Below are 6278 nucleotides of genomic sequence, written 5' to 3'. Positions count from 1 at the left end.
GGAGTCTTAACCACTGGACCACCAGGGAAGTCCTAAGTGGTCTTATAATTTCTTGACCTTGTCTGCCAGGTTGGTCTTAGACACAGGAACAAAGTATTAACCTCATAAAGAAATCGTATTGAAATAAGCAGCATAGATTTCTAAGGTGAAACCTCATACTTTCTGTCTTTACATAGGATTTACAAAAAGGGACTTACAAAAAGGGTCTGAGCTATTCAAAGGGTGAAAGAAAAAAAAAGATGGAAGGGAGGAGGGAGGGAAAGACCGAAGGAAGGAAGGAAGAAAAAGACAGTTGGAGGGAAGAAAAAAAGAAAGAGTTGGACATGGCCTAATAATAGTTTTCACATTATTAAACCTGTTTCCTTGCCCTAATTTCCATATCACGGCATTCATGGTGAAAGCTGTAAGTTCAACAATGTGAAATGTAACTTATTCATTCGTTTATTCTGTATTATTTTTAGAGACCCCTCCGTGCCTATTTTTCTCTTAAAATGTTACTAAGTAGCCAGCAGAGGGTGCTCTTTCCTTAATTTAAGTCTTTCCAACCACTTCCCAAAAGGGAACAAGCTGTTTTTATGAGATCAAAAACTGTTATCCAGTGAAAAGAGCTGAAGGACCTGTAACCTCTCTTTTCTTTCCTCTTCCAAATGTTACAAAACGGAATATGTAAAAGGCATAGGGGATGCAGTCTCTTTCAGCTTTTTTTGCTAATAATAAAATCTAATCTTGATGCCTTCCTTTCTTTAGTGGAGCTAGGATTATCAAGCCTGTATCCTCCTTCATGAACTGATGTTTTTTTCAGTTTGCTACATTCTTGAAGATTCCTTTTTTCCTCAATCTGTGTGTGTGTGTTTGTATTCTTCCTTTCTTTCTATACCAACGTTGTCCAATAGAGATATAATGCAATCTGCACGTGTAATTTAAGTTTATCGTAGTCACATTAGAAAAGTAAAATGAAACAGGTGAAATTAATTTTAAATATATTTTATTTACTCCAGTGTATCTAGTTTTCATCATTTTAATGTATAGCCAAAATAAAAATATTAATAAGAAATTTTACGGGGTTTTCTTGGTACTGAGTCTTTGAAATCCGATGTGTATTTTATGGTACAACTTAACGGCACAACTCAACTTGGCCTGTCACTTTCAAGTGCTCAATAATTACATGTGACCAATGGCTACAGTACTGGACAGTCAGCTCTACACCTCCCCCCTTTCTTTCATCATTTCCCCATCTCTACCTAAACTGGCAGAAATCAGGGTATTACAAAATGATGCTATGTGTGCATGTGCAGGGACTCTTTAGGTCTAATTATCTACTAATTTGGATCATGAAGGAAACATGACAAATGACCTGCATTGCTTTGAGAGACTGTCATCTACCAGTTTTGAGATCTTTTAATAGAATGTTAATTTTTAAGTGGCTCTAATTCTCTCTAGCACAATAGGAGGTGTAGATTTGACTCAAAACTTTCAATTTTATTTTTCTGACTTTGTTTTCAAATACGTGATAATAATTACAATCTACTGTGTATTTCCTATATGCCGAGGACTGTGTGCTAATTATTTACCCAGATGATTCCATTTAATTGTCACAATAGCCCTTTGGGTTAGTTACTATTATTATCACTTCTATTTTAAAGATGAGGAAACTGAGGAGGGGAAGGGCTAGGGAATTGTCCAATGTGACTCAGCTAGAACACAGCAGAGGAAAGCTTTCATGCTGGGTCTGCAGGGCTCTAAATCCCAGCTTCTTTAACTTTATGCATGGTATTTTCCCAAGTTGTGAGTATATTAACTGCAAGTTTAGGATGTCAGTAAAGAGTAGAATTCTGCAAATGGAAGTAATCCTAAAGTTCCTGTAATCACACCTTTCTGTTTTATAGAAAACACACACACACACACACACAAAACCAAACCTGAGGCTGAGGGAGGCTGAGTAGTTTCTCCTTTGAATATTCAGGTCTAGAACCCAGGCCTTCTGATTCCAAGCCCAGCGCTCTTTCCTCTGATTAGAAATGTTTCCAGATTTGGACTCCAGTTTATAGGACCATTAACAGTCCTCTCTAAAAATGAGGCAAGAGGTTTCAAATTCTTCTCAGGGCAAAACAGAACTGACATCAAAAGATTTGTTTGGGGTCATTTGTTTCATCATGACTTTGATTTGGCCTTGGTCTTTATTTAGCATTTCAGTTTTATGCTCTGCGACAAGTTTGGCCATGTCGGAGGACCGTCCAAAGGTCAGAGAGCTGGCTGCTGACGATTGGATGCTCCCTCAGAAGCCAAAGTCTATAACTGTGCCGTGGAAATCCCCAGCTCACCTCTGCAGGAGTATCGTGTCCACTCTCTGGAAGTTGTGGGCATTGCAGGCTTTTCGCACCCTGCTCCCTGGGAGCCTGACGCTGGCCATCAGCACTTCATCCTGCTGGGACCTGGGTCGCGGCAGGTGGATGGCTCTCTGGTGTTCTGGGCATCCTCCTTCTCTCTCATTCAGTCAATGATTCTGATTCTCTTTCACTTTCTCATCAGGGGCTGTGGTCTAGAGGAGAAAGACTATTCCTGAATTTGTTAATTGTGCTATTTTTTTTTCTTCTCTGATTTGAGTACAGATCTCCCCAACATCTTGCCAAAGGCTCATGATAGCTCTCATAAAGATTTTGTTTCCAAGTAATAGTTCATGCCAACATGTATAAATAGGCTTCCTCTAATCTTGGATATACAACACATTTTTCATATTAAACAGTATATTTAAGTATTCCTCCAACTATTACTTCTCAGCTAATATTGAATTTGTTCCAAGAGTGACGATATTATTCAAGGCTAGAAATATCCCATCCGTAACCTGTTTAATTAGATAATTCTCTTTATCTTTATGAAAAAGGATGATCTGGGTTTAAGTTCCAGCTCTGCCACTTAGCAGGCAATGACCTTGGGCACACCGAGTAACCTCTATGAGTTTCAGTTTCCTTACCAGTAATATGAGACTGATGATAATTACCTTCCTCATAGGATTAATATGAAGAACAAATGACACATATGAAAGTGCTTTGTAAAGTACAAACTATTCAAACCTTAGTTTATGTCACATTTTCATGTATCTGTGAACATGTGAATACATATATGTTGTGGACATGATTGTTTATATGTCATGATGTAGACTTGGACCAGTCCAGGTCATAGTTATCACTCTAGGGCAGTGGTTCTCAACTGGGGGCAATTTTGTATCCCAGGGGATATCTAGCAATGTCTGGAGATATTTTAGAGTGTCACTTTAGGGAGATGGTGTAGAAGTTTAGTAGGTAGAGGCCTGAGACTCATCTAAACGTATCCTACAATGCACAGGTTAGCTCCCACAACAAAGAATTATCTGTTTGAGAAACCCTCCTTTAGAGCATTGCTTCTCAAACTTTAGCATCTATCAGTGTCACCTGGGAAGCTCGTTACAACACAAATTGCTGGACTCTATCCCTACATTTTCTGATTCAGAGGGTCCAGGGTGGGGTCCAAGGATTTGCATTTCTAAGATGTTCCCAGGTGATGATGATGTCTCTGGTCCAGGAACCACACCCTGAGAACCACTGCTGGAGATGATTCTATCAATATGCACTGGTTGATTTCAGAGGCTGCTTTGCTGAGCCTACCAAGTAAGCTAGTGTTTTTACTTGTTAAAAGGTACAAAATTTGTACCAGCTAGTGGAGGAGTCTGGCTTCAGGTCCAAATCCCTGTGTGATCTCTGTGTGACTAGAAGCAATTACAAAGCTTTGCTTGGCAGGCCTCATGGAGGGAAGCTGCCCTCCCCACTCCAGACTTGGTGCATTACAGTTTTCTGGAGGGAGTTGCATGCAAGGACTCAGGTCCCCCCACCTCTCCATGATCATAGACATAGCTGCCTTCCTAGCCCAGGTGCCTCCATTCTACTGCCTCTTTACTGAGGGTCTTGGCTAAGACACTTCTCCCCTCGACTCACCTTTCCATTCCTAGCCTTTCCCCTTCCCCCTTTCTCCAGCTTATGGGGTCCATAAAGAGGGAGGAGCCTTTGGTTTAGGGCTTCTTTTGCTTGTGAGTTGATTTCTCTGACTGTCCTGCATGTCGTATGAGCCTCACCTGTGTTGTTTCCTGGTGGAAAATGGAACAGAGGGGAGCTGAAGCTTTTCTCTTTTGCCTCTTACTTGCACTGTCATAGTAAGTGAATAAAGCCTTGATTGTTACTCTCAGTTTGACTCATCGTCCTAATCGACCCCCTTGAAACCTGATTGTTCAACGGTAAGTATTAAGTATTTTCCTTTACCTGTAGTCTCCCCTCAACCCATGTGCTGTCAATACAAATGTTATAGTAAAAATATGTGGTGTCACTGCCTACTCCAGAGAAGCAATTCTCAACCTTGGCTGTACATTGATATTACCTGGGGATCTTATTAAAATGCAGTTTCTAACTCAGTAGGTCTGAGGTGGGGCTTGAGATTCTGCATTTCTGCAAAGCTCCAAAGTGATGTCAATTCTGCTGGTCCAGGGACCACACTTTGAGGGGCAAGACTAAAGTTTCAAGGAAGTAATGATTTCATTAAGAGAATTACCATAAATACACAGACATACAAAACAATTACAGTGATGCCACTCAGTGGTATCAGCTGTTTCTAATATTAAAAAATGAGGTGATTTTAGAACAGTGGTGCTCAACCCAGGTGCATTTGAGGAGCTTATAATTTTTAGTATGGAAACTCAAACAGAATGTTTGAGTATGGCTGGAGCCTGGAGAGTGGAGGAAAGTGTGAATTCTTATGAATCTGGACAGGTACTATATTCAGGACTCATTTGGTTACAGGCAGTAGAAGCCCAACTTAAGGAGTTGAAGTATAAAAGGGAAATTGTTGGCTGGTTGAAGTCCATGAGTGGAGCTGGCCTCAAGGGCAGTGAAATGAGACCATCAGGTCTGTTTCTTTGCTCTCTTACTTTACTTTCCTCTGTGTGTTAGTCTTACTCTCCTCCATTTCAGAGGCATGTCCTTCATATGGATGGGAAATGGCAGGGCATGATTAGAGGCAGCTCAAGGTTTACAGCATCCCAGTTTAGCTACTAAAAAGGAAAGGGAGGTCTTCTTTCTTCCAGAATATGTATAAAATCCCAGATAAGAACTCTATTTGCAACATATGCCATTCTAACCAATGACTGTGGCTGGGGATGGAAGGCTTACTGTGATTGTCTGTCCACCAAAAGCACAGGTAGTGGGGAAGGGATATTACCTTAGGGAGAAAAGAGTTGCTTTTATCTAGAAAAAAAGGACAAGGGGAGGCTGAGCAGACGGAATCAAAAGATATTCACTAGAAATATCTAGTAGGAATATGGAGGGAGTATACATACCACAATAAGACCTTGAACTTTTCCCTAAAGGTAGCTTAGATGAAAAGTTTAGTTTTGAATACATTGTTGAACTGTATTGTAGCCAGCAGATATTTGGAGCTCACCTAAGGAGAATGGGAAAAGAAGAGAAAGGAAGAAAAGAAAAAGAAAAGATTTTCAAATAAATTGAAAATATTACTATTGCACACAAAATATGAGATAGAACAAAATTAAAATTTGCTTTCAATTTTAATAACACCACTGCAATCCCCTTACGTTGACCTTGAGATGTTCGCTAAGTACCTGTGGTTTGATGACAACTCCAGTTCTTAGGCTAGAAAACAGTCAGATTTATTACCCATTTGTTTAGGTCATAGCCTTCCTTCTGCATCGTTTTGAAATTAATCATTTCTCCTATAGGCATATGGTCAACCACATGATATGTAGTTACCACAGCAACTGAGTTCACATGAATTAGGCAGGGGAGCAATATTCCAACTTAATTAAAACATGCAAGGATATAATTTATATGATGATGTCAAAATGGATTACCCATTAATGTTATAATATTGGGATTAATAGAAGCAGAATTGTCTTTTTTTAAAAATTTATTTATTTTATTTATTTATTTTTGGCTGTGTTGGGTCTTCGTTCCTGCGCCCGGGCTTTCTCTAGTTGCAGTGAGCGGGGGCTACTCTTCATTGTGGTGCGTGGGCTTCTCATTGCGGTGACTTCTCTTGTTGTGGAGCACGGGCTCTAGGCGCGTGGGCTTCAGTAGTTGTGGTGCACTGGCTTAGTTGCTCTATGGCACGTGGGGTCCTCCCAGACCAGGGATCAAACCCATGTACCCTGCATTGGCAGGCGGATTCTTAACCACTGCACCACCAAGGAAGTCCCATAAGCAGAAGAGTCTTGTTAGTGTTTTTCAGGTTTTAGCTCA

The sequence above is a fragment of the Aethalodelphis obliquidens genome, unplaced genomic scaffold, assembly GCF_003676395.1.
Source record: "Aethalodelphis obliquidens isolate GAN/ISIS:26980383/991018 unplaced genomic scaffold, ASM367639v1 scaffold1, whole genome shotgun sequence".
NCBI classification, from domain to species: domain Eukaryota; kingdom Metazoa; phylum Chordata; class Mammalia; order Artiodactyla; family Delphinidae; genus Aethalodelphis; species Aethalodelphis obliquidens.
The sequence above is the reverse complement of the archived record's forward strand: the minus strand, read 5'-3'. Positions refer to the sequence as shown.